We start from the raw sequence: 21632 nt of genomic DNA, 5'->3' as shown, positions 1-21632 counted from the left end.
TGAAATTAGAGTCGACTAAATGACTAAACTCACTGTTGTTTGTTACCTATGCATAGTCACTTCACCCCCACCTACATGTACAGATTACCTCAACTAGCCTGTACCCCTGCACACTGACTCGGTACCGGTGCTCTCTGTATAGAGCCTCGTTATTGTTATTGTTATTGTGTTACTTGTTATCATTACTTTTTATTTTAGTCTACTTGGTAAATATTTTCTTCTTCTTGAACTGAACTGTTGGTTAAGGGCTCGTAAGCATTTCACAGTAAAGTCTACACTTGTTGTATTCGGCGCATATGACAAATAAAGTTTGATTTGAATTGAATGTGATCGTGTGAATTAATTTGTCATGTTAGGATTGTTTCACTAGTTCATAAAGAGCCTTGTATATTGATTTATTTCATTATACTTTAAGTGCTGTGGATTCATTGTTATAGAGACACTGTGTTATTCTGTTTGTCCGATTTTTTATTTTATTTTATTTATTTCACCTTTATTTAACCAGGTAGGCAAGTTGAGAACAAGTTCTCAATGACAATTGTGACCTGGACCTGGCCAAGATAAAGAAAAGCAGTTTGACACGTACAACAACACAGAGTTACAAATGGAGTAAAACAAACATACAGTCAATAATACATTAGAAAAATTAGTCTATATACAATGTGAGCAAATGAGGTGAGATAAGGGAGGTAAAGGCAAATATATATATTTTTTTTTTTGCCATGGTGGCGAAGTAAATACAATATAGCAAGTAAAACATTAAAAAAAAAAAAAAAAATAAACACTGGAATGGTAGATTTGCAGTGGAAGAATGTGCAAAGTAGAGATAGAAATAATGGGGGTGCAAAGGAGCAAAATAAATAAATACAGTAGGGGGAGAGGTAGTTGTTTGGGCTAAATTATAGATGGGCTATGTACAGGTGCAGTAATCTGTGAGCTGCTCTGACAGCTGGTGCTTAAAGCTAGTGAGGGGGATAAGTGTTTCCAGTTTCCAACTGTCCGACGACGGATAGTTCAGAGAGTAACAACACAGTCTTATCATACAGTGGGTGTAGGGATTAGATTAGAGAACGTGTGTGAAGTTTATGCCTTTAGTTCCTATGTTTTGGGCCATTCAAAGTCATGTTAATTAGACAATGGGAGATAATGGGATTGGGCGCTCTGGGAAGAATTAAAGCTGGGTTTAAATGTTGATCATGGAGTCTTTGGTTAACCGATCTCCTGATGTACTTTTTTAGGTGGTACATTTTCTATGCTGTTAAGACTCGGGATATTTTGTATTATTTTTAATGTAAATATTTCTGGTCTGTACCATTCGCTAACTACATTCTTATTGTGTAACTGTAATAAATCTGATTATTTTTTAATTGATAAGAACCGTATTCCTCACATTTCTGAGTAATATTCCTTGAATTATTATTTAGTGAAATGTCTAACTGTAAATGTTCATCACAATCACCTTGTCCATTACCTCTTAATAATAGCATAACAATAAACCTAGACACGTGCATCTTACATTATTCTGAGTGATGAAGCAAGGCTTGCTACCTTGGCTATACCAACTGGGGATATGGGCCTGTAGCATTCACATGATAATGGAATCAGATGGTATATCACAGTAGAGTCATAGACCTCTACACTAATTCTCTGTCATCTTCAGACAAAGTGAATTTTCAGTTACTGCGATTTGGGATGGGATTCGAAGGCAGCATCATGTGATAACACATTCACATTCCAGTAACGCCTGAGACGTTTGTAGCCACTATAGCAGCGTGAGCAACTGGTTCTAGCAATTCACAGAACAACTATCCCAAAATGGAAATATCTGACACGAATAACAAGTAAATAAGTAACATAATCAATCTCTTGTCCATTCACACTCTGAACAGAACACATACAAAATCATTCATTAACCTGTTTCCTCTCCTTCTTCTAGACGAATTTAACATGTGACATCAATAAGGGATCATAGCCTTCATCTGGATTCACCTGGTCAGTCTATGTCATGGACAGAGCAGGTGTTCTTAATGTGTTGTACACACAGGTACACACAGGTATATCAGTATAACATTTGGTTAGAGGGAACATTTTAATCAGTTTTTAAAAAGTTGTAAAACGTAAAGTCAGTGTGTTTGGGGCAAAAAGCCCCCAGGGATATCAATGCAAGTCAATGGTACCTATATTAACATTTTCCAAATCATGTTGTAATCATCAATAAGTAACTTATTTGAGTTACACAATCAATTTTGAGATACTTTCGGATGATTTGGACAGGAGGGGTGAAAATAAACAGAGTGGACGAACGTCAAAACCTCATCCTAGTGAGGATATTAACAGTGAGATGTGCATTGTCATTCTGTTCCGATATTTAAAGCTTACGATTTTTAAAGCTTATCGATATTTAAAGCTTGTCACGATTTCTATTTTTAGTTTTGTACCTTTCTATTTCACTGCATTGTTGAAAATGACTCGTCAGTAAAGATTTCACTGTTAGTCTACACCTGTTGTTTACCAAGCATGTGACAAATCAAATTTGAACTGATTTCATCATACTGGGTATTAAGAAGAAACAAATGGCCCAAAAACATGTGATACTGTATGCTATGCTATGTCATGTGATACTGTATGCTATGTCATGTGATACTGTATGCTATGCTATGTCATGTGATACTGTATGCTATGCTATGTCATGTGATACTGTATGCTATGCTATGTCATGTGATACTGTATGCTATGTCATGTGATACTGTATGCTATGCTATGTCATGTTATGCTGTATTATTTCACGCCATGTTATGTTATATTACGTTTTGATAACTTATGTAGCAACTGACAAATGTAAAAAATACTTTTATGACCTAATCTTACAGTGACACAGAGCAGGAATCACATTGTCTAAAAATACAATACACATGATTCTATCCATAGTGGAGTCTGTCCCTGATCATGAGAGATCATGATGACCAGCCCCACAGACATCAGGATGATCTTCAGCATGCACACAGACATGCTACCAGCAGGGGGAGACACTGGTTCACAACAAACAGACAATATGTTACAGTTCCTTTCACAGATTAGACACTTCCTCCTGTGTGAGATTAGTCTGGGGACAAGGTTACAGTTCTTCCATTAATAATACACAGAATGTACAAAACTTTAAGAACACCTGCTCTTTCCGTGACATAGACTGACCAGGTGAATCCAGGTGAAAGATATGATCCCTTATTGATGTTACCTGTTAAATCCACTTCAATCAGTGTAGATGAAGGGGAGGAGACAGGTTGAAGAAGGATTTTTAAGGCTTGAGACAATTGAGACATGGATTGTGTATGTGTGCCATTCAGAGGGTGAATGAGCAAGACAAAATATTGAAGTTCCTTGAAACGGGATATGTTGATAGGTGCCAGGACAACCAGCCAACTTAACACAACTGTGGAAAGCAATGGAGTCAACATGGGCCACCTTGTAGAGTCCATGCCTAAATGAGCAGAGGCTCTTCTGAGGGGTAAAGTGGGGGTGCAATTCAATTTTAGGAAGGTGTTCTTAATGTTTTGTGCACTCAGTGTATAACTGGTATACAATATTGGAGATGTGTATTTGTGTGTTTGTGTCTTACCACATTTCAATGGACAGAGTTCCACTATCTCCTTGGTGTTGTTGGCCCAGCTGACTTGGTTGCTGTGGTTACAGATGATGAAACTCCCTGCCACATAGACAGAGAGCAGGGGGACAGTGGAGGTATCAGCCCCTCTACTTTCTCCTCCCACCTGAGAGCAGGTGGTGCTGTTACAGCTGGAGGTGACAGAGGTTTTCTGGCCTCTGCAGGTCACAGTCACCTTACAGATGGCATTGATGGAGGAGACACTGTCAGAACTGGTGGCTCAACTCTCTCTGAAAACAAATAGACAAACAGGGATAAATGGAGTTGTATACCAGTAGAAAACGTTTGGTCAAGTAAAGTACTACCAAAACAACAGCAAGAAAAACAACAACAAATAACAAGGTTAAATCTACCTTGAACTACCAACACGTATGTAGCAACATTTCTGTCATTGAAACCAGACACTACTGCATCATAAAGTCCACTGTCTTCTTCCTGGAGGTTCTTCAGTAGCAGAGAGAAGTCTCCCTCACTAAATTCAGCCCTACCTCGGTACCTTTTAAAGGTAACGTTTGGGGGGTACTTTACAACATTGTCTGATCTGTTAAACTTCCAAAATATCACATCAACATATTTGTTCAGTGTAACATTTGTCTGGACATTCAGGCGAACATCCTGTCCCTTCAGCAGAAACACAGAGGTCTCAGCACTGGGCTCTGAAATAAACACAGAGAATACTTCATGTGATGAAGAGGAAATGAAGAAGAGGAATCCATAATTCCACAAGTATTAATGAGGGCTTTGTGTTATACACAATCAAGTGACATAGCAAGCTCTTATCCTGTGTTTAAAGCCTTATACAGAAATGATAATTACACAGAAAATGAAAGTAATTGTCTGAGGATGGTGCTAGATCTGACATAAAAATAAAAAGGGACAGTTTGATGAAAAAGCTTTAATTAAAATGTTAAAATCCAGGCATGTCACAAAACACATGGCCCTGAATCACATTATACTAGAGGAGAACAGGCTACTCTGGAGAATCATTCTTCTTTAATAAAGTTTGATCAAAGCTGAATGAATGTCTGTAGACTACTTTGAATCAACACTGTATAACTCAGGAAGATCTAGATATGTCTGTAGACTACTTTGAATCAACACTGTATAACTCAGGAAGATCTAGATATGTCTGTAGACTACTTTGAATCAACACTGTATAACTCAGGAAGATCTAGATATGTCTATAGACTACTTTGAATCAACACTATATAACTCAGGAAGATCTAGATATGTCTGTAGGCTACTTTGAATCAACACTGTATAACTCAGGAAGATCTAGATATGTCTGTCATTTTATTGGGTATCTGTACTTTACTATTTATATTTTTTGACAACTTTTACTTTTACTTCACCACATTACTGAAGAAAACAATTTACTCCACACATTTTCCCTGACACCCAAAAGTACTTGTTACATTTTCATTGCTTAGCAGGACAGGAAAATGGTCCCATTCACACATTTATCAAGAGGAAATCCCTGGTCATCCCTACTGCCTCTAATCTGGCGGACTCCCTTAAGAAATAAAACGTCTGGTTTGCTTAATATAAGGAATGTGAAATGATTTAAACTTGTACTTTTCATACTAAAGTATATTTTAACAAATACATTTACTGTTGATACTTAAGTTTAATTGTTTTACTTTTACTCAAGTAGTATTTTACTGAGTGACTCTTACTTGAGTCATTTTCTATTAAGGTATCTTTACTTTTACTGAAGTATGACAATTGACTGCTCTTTATGAGGCCCAGACAACAGAACCTGAGAGATACACAAAAGCCTACCTGACGATGTTATGCAGGTCAGCAATCCAATCCCTAAAAGGAGAGACATGGTGTTGAGATGGTGCTCCAATGAATATAATAGATAGGTAGACGGACGGACAGATTAACATGTGAAATGTTTGCTTCTGTCTGTGTTTCCTGTTGAGCATCTGCTATTTTCTGGCTCAACCCACACTGACAGCAGTAACACCAGCAGGATAGGTGTGATGCATGTTGATTCATTGTGTGTCTTGCAAGTAAAGACAACTTTTAACTAAAATTGAGCCTGTGTTTATGTGCATCTCCCCAACAGAGAAATTCAATTCATTTACAGGACATTTCTGTACTAAATAAGATGCAACAGTAGAAAACTATAGATTCAGAGATCAACAACATTTCAGCCATGTTCAGGCTTTTTTTCAACTTGAATGATACATTGAATAGTAAACATGTATCTAACGTGAGCCAGAGCATTTTTGATTGGTTTGACTACCTGTCAGGTGAGTCATTAGAGGACATTGGCTATTATAGTAAATAAAGAAACTGGAAAATATCAGCACATGATTATCAAAGTTTAGGCATTTATGACACAGGCAACATCCTAGAGGAGAACCTGGTTCAGTCTGATTTCCACCAGACACTGGGATATGAATTCTCCTTTCAGCAGAACAATAACCTAGAACACAATGTCACATCTACACTGGAGTTGCTTACCAAGAAGACAATGAGTTTTCCTGAGTGGCCGAGTTACAGATTTGACTTAAGGCTTCCTGTTAATTAAGGCTGTTTTCAAGGTTTTACTGTTAACCTACAAAGCATTACAAGGGCTTGCTCCTACCTATTTCTCTGATTTGGTCCTGCCGTACATACCTACACGTACGCTACGGTCACAAGACGCAGGCCTCCTTATTGTCCCTACAATTTCTAAGCAAACAGCTGGAGGTAGGGCTTTCTCCTATATAGCTCCATTTTTATGGAATGTTCTGCTTATTCATGTGAGAGACGCAGACTCGGTCTCAACCTTTAAGTCTTTAGTGAAGACTCATCTCTTCAGTAGGTCCTATGATTGAGTGTAGTCTGGCCCAGGGGTGCGAAGGTGAACAGCAAGGCACAGGAGCGAAGAACCACCTTTGCTGACTCTGCCTGGCTGGCTCCCCTCTCTCCACTGGGATTCTCTGCCGCTGACCCTATTACTGTGGCTCAGTTGGTAGAGCTGAATGGCATGTATTACAATGTCCTTATCAGGAGCCAATCCTCCTTAATCTCCTCCCACCAGCCACCTATGATGTGTGGGCCCTGGTAAAAAGTAGTGCACTGAATAGGGAATAGGGTTCTATAGGGTCCTGGTCTATAGTAGTGCACTATGTAGGGAATAGGGTTCTTTAGGGTCCTGGTCTAAAGTAGTGCACTATGTAGGGAATAGAGGGCCATGTGGGACGTAGTCATGGTTCTCAGAACCCCTGCCTGGCCTGCACACTGTCCTGATCATATGTTCATTTGGGTTGAGTTGCTTTACATAACATACCATTAACATTTGTCACCCTATGTACTGTAACTCTGATGGGGAGGGACTCTTATATAACCCTATGTACTGTAACTCTGATAGGGAGGGACTCTTATATAACCCTATGTACTGTAACTCTGATAGGGAGGGACTCTTATATAACCCTATGTACTGTAACTCTGATGGGGAGGGACTCTTGTATAACCCTATGTACTGTAACTCTGATGGGGAGGGACTCTTTTAATACCCTATGTTCACTGACAACGATGAGACAGCCTATAGGGAGCAGGTCAGAGACCTGACCGTGTGGTGCAAGGACAACAGTGGTGCCAGAATAACAACCTCTCCCTCAACGTAACCAAGACTATGGATATGATTGTGGACTACAGGAAAAGGACGACCGAGTACACCCCCATTCTCATCGACGGGGCTGTAGGTGAGCAGGTTGAGAGCTTCTAGTTCCTTGGTGTCCACATCACCAACAAACTAGAATGGTCCAACCACACCAAGACAGCTGTGAAGAGGGCACGACAAAGCCTAATCCCCCTCAGGAAACTAAAAAGATTTGGCATGGGTCCTGAGATCCTCAAAATGTTCTACAGCTGCAACATCAAGAGCATCCTGACGGGTTGCATCTCACTGCCTGCTACGGCAATTGCTCGGCCTCCAACCGCAAGGCACTACAGAGGGTAGTGCGTACGGCCCAGTACATCACTGGGGCCAAGCTGCCTGCCATCCAGGACATCTACACCAGGCGGTGTCAGAGGAAGGACCTACATATTGTCAAAGACCCCAGCCACCCCATTCATAGACTGTTCTCTCTACTACCGCATGGCAAGCGGAGTGCCAAGTCTAGGACAAAAAGGCTTCTCAACAGTTTTTACCCCCAAGCCATAAGACTCCTGAACAAGTAATCAAGTGGCTACCCTGACTATTTGCATTGTGTGCCCCACCCCCCCAACCACTATTTTAAGCTGCTGCTACACTCTGTTTATCATATATGCACAGTCAATTTAACTATACATTCATGTACATATGTACATACTACCTCAAATGGCACGGCCAACCAGTGCTCCCGCACATTGGTTAACCGGGCTATCTGCATTGTGTCCCACCCACCAACCCCTATTTAAGCTACTGCTACTCTCTGTTAATCATATATGCATAGTCACTTTAACCGTATCTACAAGTACAGACTACCTTAATCAGTCTGACTAAACAGTGTCTGTATGTAGCCTCGCTACTTTTATAGCCTCGCTGCTGTATATAGCCTGTCTTTTTACTGTTGTTTTTATTTCTTTACTTACCTATTGTTCACCTAATACCTTTTTTGCACTATTGGTTAGAGCCTGTAAGTAAGCATTGCACTGTTGTTTTATTCTTTATTTTATCTTTATTTAACTAGGCAAATTAAGAACACATTCTTGTTTTCAATGATGGCCTAGGAACAGTTGGTTAAGTGCCTTGTTCAGGGGCAGAACAACAGATTTGTACCTTGTCAGTTCAGGGATTTGATCTTGCAACCCTTCGGTTACTAGTCCACCGCTCTAACCACTAGGCTACCTGTATTCGACGCACGTGACAAATAAACTTTGATTTGATTTGATTAACCCTATGTACTGTAACTCTGATGGGGAGGGACTCTTATGTAACCCTATGTACTGTAACTCTGATGAGGAGGGACTCTTATATAACCCTATGTTCTGTAACTCTGATGAGGAGGGACTCTTATATAACCCTATGTACTGTAACTCTGATAGGGAGGGACTCTTATATAACCCTACAGTGTGTACTGTAACTCTGATGGGGAGGGACTCTTATGTAACCCTATGTACTGTAACTCTGATGGGGAGGGACTCTTATGTAACCCTATGTACTGTAACTCTGATGGGGAGGGACTCTTATATAACCCTATGTTCTGTAACTCTGATGAGGAGGGACTCTTATATAACCCTATGTACTGTAACTCTGTTGGGGAGGGACTCTTATGTAACCCTATGTACTGTAACTCTGATAGGGATGGACTCTTATATAACCCTACAGTGTGTACTGTAACTCTGATGGGGAGGGACTCTTATGTAACCCTACAGTGTGTACTGTAACTCTGATGGGGAGGGACTCTTATGTAACCCTATGTTCTGTAACTCTGATGGGGAGGGACTCTTATGTAACCCTACAGTGTGTACTGTAACTCTGATAGGGAGGGACTCTTATGTAACCCTATGTACTGTAACTCAATGTTACAAACAATGTTTGTAATAACAGTTCATTTTTGGACACAGACAACAGAAGGTTTTTCTGCAAAAAAATTATTGGCACAACCATTGTTCTGTGTCGACTTTCCACTAAGCTTGTGTCATTGTTCACCAAAGTCGTTGTAGCTCAGTTGTACAACTTGAGTGTGTACGGCGCAGCAGTGATGGATGGTTTATGGGAAGTGGACGAGTCACGTGTCACCATTAGCAGTGTTTGTGTTGTAGCACTTAACAGAAAATACCCTTGAGATTGAAATAGCATTTCCTCAAAAATGCCCATGTACTGTACATTGCCATCTGAAAGTATTCTGACCACTTGACTCTTTCAACATTGTTACGTTACAGCCTTATTCTAAAATGTATTGAATATAAAACTACACACAATACCCCATAATCACAAAGAAAAAACAGGTTTTTAGAAATGTTAGCAAATATATAAAAAATAACAAAGAGACACTTTGCTATGAGACTCTAAATTGAGCTCAGGTGCATCCTGTTTCCTTTGGTAATCATTGAGAGGTTTCTACTACTTGATTGGAGTCCACCTGTGGTAAATTCATTGTTTTGACATAATTTGAAAATGCACACACCTGTCTACAGTGCCTTGCGAAAGTATTCGGCCCCCTTGAACTTTGCGACCTTTTGCCACATTTCAGGCTTCAAACATAAAGATATAAAACTGTATTTTTTTGTGAAGAATCAACAGCAAGTGGGACACAATCATGAAGTGGAACGACATTTATTGGATATTTCAAACTTTTTTAACAAATCAAAAACTGAAGAATTGGGCGTGCAAAATTATTCAGCCCCTTTACTTTCAGTGCAGCAAACTCTCTCCAGAAGTTCAGTGAGGATCTCTGAATGATCCAATGTTGACCTAAATGACTAATGATGATAAATACAATCCACCTGTGTGTAATCAAGTCTCCGTATTAATGCACCTGCACTGTGATAGTCTCAGAGGTCCGTTAAAAGCGCAGAGAGCATCATGAAGAACAAGGAACACACCAGGCAGGTCCGAGATACTGTTGTGAAGAAGTTTAAAGCCGGATTTGGATACAAAAATATTTCCCAAGCTTTAAACATCCCAAGGAGCACTGTGCAAGCGATAATATTGAAATGGAAGGAGTATCAGACCACTGCAAATCTACCAAGACCTGGCCGTCCCTCTAAACTTTCAGCTCATACAAGGAGAAGACTGATCAGAGATGCAGCCAAGAGGCCCATGATCACTCTGGATGAACTGCAGAGATCTACAGCTGAGGTGGGAGACTGTCCATAGGACAACAATCAGTCGTATATTGCACAAATCTGGCCTTTATGGAAGAGTGGCAAGAAGAAAGCCATTTCTTAAAGATATCCATAAAAAGTGTTGTTTAAAGTTTGCCACAAGCCACCTGGGAGACACACCAAACATGTGGAAGAAGGTGCTCTGGTCAGATGAAACCAAAATTGAACTTTTTGGCAACAATGCAAAACGTTATGTTTGGCGTAAAAGAAACACAGCTCATCACCCTGAACACACCATCCCCACTGTCAAACATGGTGGTGGCAGCATCATGGTTTGGGCCTGCTTTTCTTCAGCAGGGACAGGGAAGATGTTTAAAATTGATGGGAAAATGGATGGAGCCAAATACAGGACCATCCTGGAAGAAAACCTGATGGAGTCTGCAAAAGACCTGAGACTGGGACGGAGATTTGTCTTCCAACAAGACAATGATCCAAAACATAAAGCAAAATCTACAATGGAATGGTTCAAAAATACACATATCCAGGTGTTAGAATGGCCAAGTCAAAGTCCAGACCTGAATCCAATCGAGAATCTGTGGAAAGAACTGAAAACTGCTGTTCACAAATGCTCTCCATCCAACCTCACTGAGCTCGAGCTGTTTTGCAAGGAGGAATGGGAAAAAATGTCAGTCTCTCGATGTGCAAAACTGATAGAGACATACCCCAAGCGACTTACAGCTGTAATCGCAGCAAAAGGTGGCGCTACAAAGTATTAACTTAAGGGGGCTGAATAATTTAGCACGCCCAATTTTTCAGTTTTTGATTTGTTAAAAAAGTTTGAAATATCCAATAAATGTCGTTCCACTTCATGATTGTGTCCCACTTGATGTTGATTCTTCAGAAAAAAATACAGTTTTATATCTTTATGTTTGAAGCCTGAAATGTGGCAAAAGGTCGCAAAGTTCAAGGGGGCCGAATACTTTCGCAAGGCACTGTATATAAGGTCCCACAGTTGACAGTGCATGTCAGAGCTAAAAACAAGCAGTGAGGTTAAAGGAATTGCTCGTAGTGCTCTGAGATAGGATTGTGTAGAGAAACAGACCTGGGGAAGGGCACAAAAACATTTCTGCAGCTTTGAAGGTCCCCAAGAACTCAGTGACCTCCATCATTCTTAAATGGAAGAAGTTTGGAACCACCAAGAATCTTTCTAGAGCTGGCCGCCCTGTCAAACTGAGCAATCAGGGGAGATGTGCATTGGTCAGAGATGTGACCAAGAACCCGATGATCACTCTGATAGAGCTCCAGAGTTCCTTAGTGGAGATGTGAGAATCTTCCAGAAGAACAACGATCTCTGCAGCACTCCACCAATCAGGCCATAATGGTAGGGTGGCCAGACGGAAGCCACTCCTTAGTAAAAGGCACATGACAGCCCACTTGGAGTTTAACAAAAGGCACCTAAAGACTCTGACCATGGGAAACAAGATTCTCTGGTCTGATGAAACCAAGATTGAACACTTTGGCTTGAATGCCAAGCGTCACGCCTGGAGGAAACCTGGCATGGTGGTGGCAGCATCATGCTGTGGGGACTGGGAGACTAGTCATGATCGAGGGAAAGATGAACAGAGCAAATTACAGAGAGATCCTTGACGAAAACCTGCTTTGGTCAGGACCTCAGACTGTGGCGAAGGTTCACCTTCCAACAGAAAAACGACCCTAAGCAAACAGCCAAAACAACGCAGGAGTGGCTTGGAAACAAGTCTCTGAATGTCCTTGAGTGGCCCAGCCAGAGCCCGAACTTGATCCCGATCTAATATCTCTGGAGAGACCTGAAAATAGCACTGCGGCACCCTCCCCGTACATCCTGACAGAGTTTGAGAGTATTTGCAGAGATGAATGGTAGAAACTCCTCAAATACAGATGTGTCAAGCTTGTAGTGTCATACCCAAGAAGGCTTGATGCTGTAGTTGCTGCCAAAGGTGCTTCAACTAAGTACTGAGTAAATGTTCTGAATACTTATGTAAATGTGATATTTACATTACTTTATTTTTTATATATTTCCAAACATTTCTAAAAACCTGTTTTTTTTTGTAATTATGGGGTTTTGTGTATAGATTGATAATTGTATGTGAGCAGACCAAGTAATTGGGCGTCACTCTAAAGCGGGAAAGTGGAATAAACGAGTCAGGAGTAAGTTTTCTTGATTGAACACAGTTCTCTATTGAGGGCATTGGGTCAACACAAACACTCCAACATAATCAATGAAAATCTTCCAAGGAAAAACATACATCTTCTTCTCCAGATGAAACAAGAACATAATAGGATTATCTTTAAACTACAACAAAAAGTCACGGGCTTGTCACCGTCTTAGTGGTTCTTCCTGGATAGCTCCTCTCTCTCGGTGGCCATCTTCCAGAGATAGTTTCCCCCCCTCTCTGCAGGTTCCATTCTCTCTCTTATAGGGGAAGGAGAGTATGTCATTAGTACCGTCAGCTGTGCTTAATTGCCTCTGGTTACCTTGTCTCCCATGCCTTGTTGGGCTACTATCCATGAGCCCAGCCTGCCCTCTGGTGGTCCTTCCACATGTATCATATTTAGAATAAACCTGCAACTCCTATTACTAGCCTGTAATCTTTCGTGTCGTCTGAGATCCACAAAGATTGGAATGCTGCCACAGTCATCCCCCTCTTCAAAGGGGGAGACACTCTAGACCTAAACTGTTATAGACCTATATCCATCCTGCCCTGCCTATCTAAAATATTTGAAAGCCAGGTTCTTATGGCTGCAATCCCGTTAAACAGTTCTTATACTGTGGACATGTTCCAACCCGTCATTTGGCCTTTCAGAGGCTGGGCGTGGTTTAATTATGGAGGTGATCCCTGCAGAGGGATAGCTCAGCGGAATTTTCAGAGCGCCACCTATAGTACTTTACTTAGTACTCGTTAAATCTCAAACTTTCATTAAAACACACATGCCAGGTACTGAATTAAAGCTACACTCGTTGTGAATCTAGCCACCAAGTCAGATTTGTAAAATGCTTTTCGGCGAAAGCATGAGAAGCTATTATCTGATAGCATGCACCCCCCAAAATACCAGCACGACACGTAAACAACAGATTTTGAGGTAGCCGGCACTACCCAAAACGCAGAAATAAAATATAAAACATTCCTTACCTTGGACGAGCTTCTTTGTTGGCACTCCTATATGTCCCATAAACATCACAATTGGGTCTTTTTCCCGATTAAATCCGTCATTGTATACCCAAAATGTCATTTGCTGAAGGCCAGTCTGATGCTGCAAAAAGTAAATTTACAAGACGCAACGTCACTTTTTAAAATTACAAAAGTCGCCTATAAACTTTTACAAATCACTTCAAACGACGTTTCTAAACCAACTTTAGGTATTAATAAACGTTAATGATGTATCAAATTGATCACGGGGCGATCTGTATTCGATAGCAGCAAGTCTGGAAAACATCGTCCATTTTTTCAGTTTCACAACATCCTGTGGTGCGTCAGAAGAAGGGAGGGGTCTATTTGTGTTGCAACCAGGGATAAATGATTCTGATATTGATAGCAATGGTGACATCGTGTGGAAGCTGTAGGCGTTTACAGGGGGTTCGCATATATTTTCTCTCGTCTTAAACAATTGATTGAATGGCGGATGAATATTTTTGTTTTTGTTTTTGGTGAACAGTTTTACCAGGGATTTTTACTCCTAAACACGTTCTGTTATAGCCACAGACCCGATTTAACCAGTTTTAGAAACTTCAGAGTGTTTTCTATCCACACATACTTATCATATGCATATACTATATTCCTGGCATGAGTAGCAGGACTTTGAAATGTTGCGCGATTTTTAACAAAAAGCTGCGAAAATTCGCATCATCCATAACAGGTTTTAACAGGATCGATATGACAACAGCCAGTGAAAGTGCACAGCGCCAAATTCAAAACAACAGAAATCTCATTATTAAAATTCCTCAAACAAACAAGTATCTTATACCATTTTCTCTCATAATCTTGTAGTTAATGCCACCACAGTGTCCTATTTCAAATAGGCTTTACAGCGAAAGCACCACATATGATTATGTTAGGTCACCACCAACTCACAGAAAAACCAAGCCCTTTTTCCAGCCAAAGAGAAGAGTCACAAAAAGCACAAATAGAGATAAAATTAATCACTAACATTTGATGATCTTCATCAGATGACACTCATAGGACTTCATGTTACACAGTACATATATCTTTTGTTTGATAAAGTTCATATTTATATAAAAGAATCTCAGTATACATTGGCATGTTACGTAGTTCCATAAACATCTGGTGATATTGCAGAGAGCCAAAGCATTTTTCAGAAATACTCATTGTAAATGTCGATGAAAATACTATTGTTAGACATGGAAATATAAATATACCTCTCCTTAATGCAACCGCTGTGTCAGATTTCAAAAAAACTTTACGAAAAAAGCAAACCATGCAATAATCTGAGAACGGCGCTCAGTAAAATATATATCCGCCATGTTGGAGTCAACAGAAATCAGAAAAAACATTATAAATATTCCCTTACCTTTGATGATCTTCATCAGAATGCACTCCCAGGAATCCTAGCTCCACAATAAATGTTTGATTTGTTCGATAATGTCCATTATTTATGTCCAAGTAGCTACTTTTGTTAGGGCGTTAGGTACACAAATCCAAACGCTCATGCAGGTCCAGCATAACCTCGGACAAAAACTTTAAAAAGTTATATTACAAGTCGTAGAAACATTTCAAACTAAGTAGAGAATCAATCTTTAGGATGTTTTTACCATAAATTATCAATGTTCCAACCGGACATTTCCATTGTCTGTAGAAAAGCCATGGAACGCAGGTCGCTATCATGTGAAATGCGCATGACCAGGACCTGGCTCTCTGCCAGACCACTGACTCAAAGAGCTCTCACCCAGTTCCACATCACAGTAGAAGCCTCATTCAAATTTCTAAAGACGGTTGACATCTAGTGGAAGCCTTAAGAAGTGCAACATAACCAATATCACACTGTGTATTCAATTCAGGCCGGGTTGAAAATCGACCAACCTCAGATTTCCCACTTCCTGTTTGGATTTCTTCTCAGGTTTCTGCCTGCCATATGAGTTCTGTTATACTCACAGACATCATTCAAACAGTTTAAGAAACTTCAGAGTGTTTTCTATCCAATATTAATAATCATATGCATATATTAGCAACTAGGACTGAGGAGCAGGCCGTTTACTCTGGGCACCTTTCATCCAAGCTACTCAATACTGCCCCTGCAGCCATACGAAGTTAACAAACAGATTACAGACCATTTCTCCACTATGCAATCAGGTTTCCGAGCTGGCCATGGGTGCACCTCAGCTACGCTCAAGGTCCTAAACGGTATCATAACTGCCATCGATAAAAGACAGTACTCTGCAGCTGTCTTCATCGACCTGGCCAAGGCTTTCGACTCTGTCAATCACCACATTCTTATCGGCAGTCTCAATAGTCTTTGCTTCTCAAATGACTGCCTCGCCTGGTTCACCAACTACTTCTCAGACAAAGTTCAGTGTGTCAAATCGGAGGGCCTGTTGTCCGGACCTCTGGCAGTCTCTATGGGGGTGCCACAGGGTTCAATTATTGGGCAGACTCTTTCCTCTGCACATATCAATTATGCTGCTCTTGCTGCTGGTGATTCTGTGATCCACCTCTATGCAGACGACACCATTCTGTATACATCTGGCCCTTCTTTGGACACTGTGCTAACAAACCTCCAAACGAGCATCAACGCCTTTTCAACACTCCTTCCTTGGCATCCAACTGCTTTTGCTCTGGTCTTCATTTTCCCATCTCTCTCTCTCTCCTCCCGAGCCTGAGCCCTAGGACCATGCCTCAGGACTACCTGGCCTGATGACTCCTGGCTGTCCCCGTCCCCAGTCCATCTGTTCGTGCTGCTGTTCCTGTTTCTGCTGTTTAGCCTGTGGCTATGGAACCCTGACTTCTTCACCAGGCATGCTACCTAGTTGTAACCGGTTCAGGGAGCAGAACAGAAAAACGAAAAAGAAAAATGAAAAATAATTTTTTTTTCTGAGATACAGAACTGAGAACGAAAGTAATCTCTTGGGTTCCGGAACAGAACCATTATTTTCAAATCTTGAGAACTGGTAACAAAAAATTAAAATAAATTATTTTTCATTCCCTAATCCCTGGAATGCACTCAGCACTCAGTGTACAAAACATGAAGGAAACCTTCCTAATATTGAGTTCCAACCCCGTTTTGCCCTCAGAATAGCCTCAATTTGTCGGGGCGTGGATTGTACAAGGTGTCAAAAGCATTACACAGGGATGCTGACCCATGTTGACTCCAATGCTTCCCACAGTTGTGTCAAGTTAGCTAGATGTCCTTTGGGTGGTGGTCTGGATATCTCAAAATAAAAACTGAAAAACAAGGTAGCGTTGTAGTTCTTCACACAAAACAATGCGCCTAGCACCAGCTAACATAGCCATTCAACGACACTTAGTTATTTTGTCTTGCCCATTCACCCTCTGAATCATACACATACACAATCTATGTATGTCTCAAGTTTTAAAAACCTTTTTAACCTGTTTCCTCCCCTTCATCTACACTGATTAAAGTGGATTTAACAAGTGACATCAATAAGCAATCATAGCTTTCACCCGGAATCACCTACTCAGTCTGTCATGGAAAGAGTATGTTATTAAGTCTGTCATGGAAAGAGCATGTTGTTTTAATGTGTTGTACACTGTGTATAAATCTGAGAGGCGGCCAAAGAAATAATTGGTTTTGGGGGTGACCAGAGAGATATACCTGCTGGAGCGCGTGCTACAGGTGGGTGATGCTATATATCATATATGTATATTATGTATATGTATATATTATGATATATGTATATTATCATTACACTATAAATAATTAAGGATTAAAAACACAAGACATTCTAACAAGGTATTTCCATTCTGGTCCTCGTTCGTATAACACAGGTGGTTCTCCACAAGCCCCAGCAGGTCATGGTGGTTACCAGGAGTGATGGAACCATCATGTGAAACACCAGCAACCTGGTCAGCAAGACGAGCCAGGGGGGGCGTGTTAAAATATAACCATGGGTCGATTCCATGTCTACTGAACAAGAGCCCCACCTGTTGGTCGTGGTCTCCAAGAGAGGTGCCGGTTTAGACTAGGAAGAATGGGACTGGGGCCTCCGGCTATAAGGCTGAATGACTGATACACTATCTAAGAAAAGAAGACAGATCACTACAAAGAGAGCCAGTGGGGACGTGTGTAAGTATATGTGACGGAGGTCAGTAAGGCTTGATTAACCTTGACACTTCATCCCACACAAGCTCGCACCGAGACTAGAACCCCGGGACCTCTGCCTCGCAAACCATGTGTGGCCGCCCTCGTTGATGACGTCTTAGCCAACTACAAACCATGTGTGGCCTCATCGTTGATGACGTGTTGGCCAACTACACTACGAAAAAGATAGCAGTTTGATATCTCCCGTTGCACATTAATCGATTAGACATGTCTACAATCTCATAGAAGAAAAAAACCTCACTGAAAAGAAATCCCACTTTCATGTATTTCTGTGTATCAGTCCAGAATATGATAATACCCCTGTAGCCACATTGATGTCTCTCCTTTTAAATGGATGGTATGGGTAAGGGTGTCCAGGCACCCATAGATAGATCATCCAGACATGCATAGATAGATCATCCAGACATGCATAGATAGATCATCCAGACATGCATAGATAGATCATCCAGACATGCATAGATAGATCATCCAGACATGCATAGATAGATCATCCAGACATGCATAGATAGATCATCCAGACATGCATAGATAGATCATCCAGACATGCATAGATAGATCATCCAGACACGCATAGATAGATCATCCAGACACGCATAGATAGATCATCCAGACACGCATAGATAGATCATCCAGACACGCATAGATAGATCATCCATACACGCATAGATAGATCATCCAGACATGCATAGATAGATCATCCAGACATGCATAGATAGATCATCCAGACATGCATAGATAGATCATCCAGACATGCATAGATAGATCATCCAGACATGCATAGATAGATCATCCAGACAAGCATAGATAGATCATCCAGACATGCATAGATAGATCATCCAGACACGCATAGATAGATCATCCAGACACGCATAGATAGATCATCCAGACACGCATAGATAGATCATCCAGACACGCATAGATAGATCATCCAGACACGCATAGATAGATCATCCAGACACGCATAGATAGATCATCCAGACACGCATAGATAGATCATCCAGACACGCATAGATAGATCATCCAGACATGCATAGATAGATCATCCAGACACGCATAGATAGATCATCCAGACATGCATAGATAGATCATCCAGACACGCATAGATAGATCATCCAGACATGCATAGATAGATCATCCAGACATGCATAGATAGATCATCCAGACACGCATAGATAGATAATCCAGACATGCATAGATAGATCATCCAGACACGCATAGATAGATCATCCAGACACGCATAGATAGATCATCCAGACACGCATAGATAGATCATCCAGACATGCATAGATAGATCATCCAGACATGCATAGATAGATCATCCAGACATGCATAGATAGATCATCCAGACATGCATAGATAGATCATCCAGACATGCATAGATAGATCATCCAGACATGCATAGATAGATCATCCAGACATGCATAGATAGATCATCCAGACATGCAAAGGTTGTGTTTCTGTGAACAAAGGCAAAGGTGTGTTACCATGTTTTACATTTAAAATGACAATAAACTCTTGGAGTATTTATTTATTTATTTAGTCTTTATTAACCAGATAAATAATTTAGAACACAATCTATTTTACAATAAAGACTTTGTGTGTTTTCTGTCCTCTCTGGTCTATACTGGCCACTGTTGGGACCGACCCTGATTGTGTTGGACACCCCCCCCCCCCCCCCCCCCCCCTCTTCATCTTTGCTATCATCGCTAAGGAAGTAGTTTGCTTTAGCCTGTTTAACTGAGGCAGTGCACCTATTTCTCAATGACCTAAATAGCTGCCATTCAGGTTACGAGACAGTTTGTCTACCAGCCTTGACCCAGGCTTGATTTCTTAGTAAAGTAGAGTCAAATGTATTATTTCTTTTTTTGACGCTGAGTTGCTTGAAAGGTGCATGTTAATCAGCCAGAGGGGTAAAAATGGAATTATTCAAGTGCCAGAACAGGGTCTGGTATGAAAGTAGTAGAAATAAGATCTACAAAATGTAGATCATGAAGGAAAGCCTGGGGTGAGATTTTTTTTTACATTTCTCTTCACATTTATGCAAAGGACAGAGTTTTTCAATTTTGTATCTCTAATGCAAGCAATAGCGCAGTGTTCGCTGATATCATTTGCAAAAACACCACTATTCAAAATATTTATGGGACGGGTAGTCATGGTAACATCAATCAATAATATATACTCGGCCTTGTCTCAGGATGGTAAGTTGGTGGTTGAAGATATCTCTCTAGTGGTGTGGGTGCTGTGCTTTGGCAAAGTGGGTGGGGTTATATCCTTCCTGTTTGGCCCTGTCCAGGGATATCATCGGATGGGGCCACAGTGTCTCCTGACCCCTCCTGTCTCAGCCTCCAGTATTTATGCTGCAGTAGTTTATGTGTCGGGGGGCTAGGGTCAGTTTGTTATATCCGGAGTACTTCTTCTGTCTTATCAGGTGTCCTGTGTGAACTTAAGTATGCTCTCTTTAATTCTCTCTTTCTCTCTTTCTTTCTCTCTCTCGGAGGACCTGAGCCCTAGGACCATGCCTCAGGACTACCTGGCATGATGACTCCTTGCTGTCCCCAGTCCACCTGGCCGTGCTGCTGCTCCAGTTTCAACTGTTCTGTCTGAGGTTATGGAATCCTGACCTGTTCACCGGACGTGCTACCTGTCCCAGACCTGCTGTTTTCAACTCTCTAGAGACAGCAGGAGTGGTAGAGATTCTCTTAATGAACAGCTATGAAAAGCCAACTGACATTTACTCCTGAGGTGCTGACTTGCTGCACCCTCGACAACTACTATGATTATTATTATTGGACCATGCTGGTCATTTATGAACATTTGAACATCTTGGCCATGTTCTGTTATAATCTCCACCCGGCACAGCCAGAAGAGGACTGGTCACCCCTCATAGCCTGGTTCCTCTCTAGGTTTCTTCCTAGGTTTTGGCCTTTCTAGGGAGTTTTTCCTAGCCACCGTGCTTCTACACCTGCATTGCTTGCTGTTTGGGGTTTTAGGCTGGGTTTCTGTACAGCACTTTGAGATATCTGCTGATGTACGAAGGGCTATATAAATAAATTTGATTTGATTTGATTTAAAGAGTTTTTTGTTGTTGTGCATTAATCCAAGTGGCTTTCGTTATAAACTGAACTCAAGACAGATATTCTTAACCTTTTACTGCAGTGGGTTAAATCAGGGTCACACAGAGTGTTTCTTGGTAGTCTTAAACTAATCTAATTTGAAACAAAAGTATACACCTCACACACATGATTATGGGCTGAAATAAGAGAAGATGTATTACATTGAGTTTGCATCCCAATATTACACTTATATAAAAATATAGTCAAATTGTATTTGTCACGTACACATGGTTAGCAGATGTCAAGATTATCCCCTTTTTTCCCCTTTTCACCTATAATGACATATCCAAATCTAACTGCCTGTTGCTCAGGACCTGAAGCAAGGATATGCATTTTCTTGATACCATTTGAAAGGAAACACTTTGATGTTTGTGGAAATGTGAAATCACTGTCGTTGAATACATCTAGTAAAAGATAATACAAAGACATTTTTTTTTCTTTGAAATGCAAGAGAAAGGCCATAGTGAATTATTCTAGCCCATGTGTAGTTTAGACTTTGGCCACTAGATGGCATCAGTGAATGTGCAACATTTTAGACTAATCCAATGAACTATTGCATATCTATTCAAAATTCTGTGTCAAGACTGCCCAAATGTGCCTAATTGGTTTATTCATACATTTTCGAGTTCATAATTGTGCACTCTCCTCAAACAATAGCATGGTATTATTTCACTGTAATAGCTACTGTAAATTGGACAGTGCAGTTTGATTAACAAGAATTTAAACGTTCTGCCCATATCAGATATGTCTTTGTCCTGGGACTTTTTGTTTTGTTT

Source organism: Oncorhynchus clarkii, chromosome 28, assembly GCF_045791955.1.
Source record: "Oncorhynchus clarkii lewisi isolate Uvic-CL-2024 chromosome 28, UVic_Ocla_1.0, whole genome shotgun sequence".
Lineage (NCBI taxonomy): Eukaryota > Metazoa > Chordata > Actinopteri > Salmoniformes > Salmonidae > Oncorhynchus > Oncorhynchus clarkii.
The sequence above is the reverse complement of the archived record's forward strand: the minus strand, read 5'-3'. Positions refer to the sequence as shown.